Source organism: Cryptomeria japonica, unplaced genomic scaffold, assembly GCF_030272615.1.
Source record: "Cryptomeria japonica unplaced genomic scaffold, Sugi_1.0 HiC_scaffold_34, whole genome shotgun sequence".
Taxonomy (NCBI): Eukaryota; Viridiplantae; Streptophyta; class Pinopsida; order Cupressales; family Cupressaceae; genus Cryptomeria; species Cryptomeria japonica.
Window position 1 is genome coordinate 286,538 of NW_026728856.1, and position 750 is coordinate 287,287.

Sequence of the window (750 nt, forward strand, 5' to 3'; positions counted from 1 at the left end):
GGTCCCATTTTTTTTTGTCTCGCATCCCACTTTTGGCCTGTGGCCTTTTCGGGGTCGATTCTCGTTTTGGGCATCAGAGCATGTTTCTTCTCCTAAAACCCAATATTTGTTTATTAAGTCTCGGAACACATTTTTGTTCTCGTGGACCCATCATGGGTCTTGGAACGCATTTGTGGTCCTTGGGTCCCATTTTGCATCCCGAAACTTGTGTTTTGGTGCTTGATCCCTATTTTGGGTGCCCACCTTGCACCAAGTGCGCACCCGGGGCAAACCGAGCGCCTTGGTGCACCGGGGCAAGATCGAGCGTGCACCCGAGGCGCCCCGAACATGCACCAAGGTGCACTCGGCCCACATGTGAGCGCAGGTCGTTGCGCCCGAGGTGGTGTGTGGGCACCGCGTTGCAGACGGGACACTGCACGCACACGACGCCCCGTCCAGGTGCACGCACGTAGGCCGGGCCGGGTGCACACCCGACGCCCTAGCAAGGTGCGCGCACCCGGGCAGGGCTCACACTTGGCGAACGGGGCGCACTTCGCGAGGGAGGGTGTGCACCTCGACGGGGGTGGGTGGCCGGGGTGGATTCGCACGTGGGTCGCGGTTTGCTAAGTACACACTGCGACAAGCTCATAACGGGTGCGATCATACCAGCGTTAGTGCACCGGATCCCATCAGAACTCCGCAGTTAAGCGCGCTTGGGCCGGAGTAGTACTGGGATGGGTGACCTCCCGGGAAGTCCCGGTGTTGCACCCT

The 750-nt window shown here is 60.1% G+C and overlaps 1 non-coding gene across 1 annotated transcript; it reads left to right on the forward strand.

Moving 5' to 3' along the window:
• Positions 1 to 631: 631 nt before the first annotated feature.
• Positions 632 to 750, forward strand: LOC131862007 (5S ribosomal RNA). The gene has a single exon (XR_009361036.1). It is a non-coding gene; the product is annotated as a 5S ribosomal RNA (ribosomal RNA).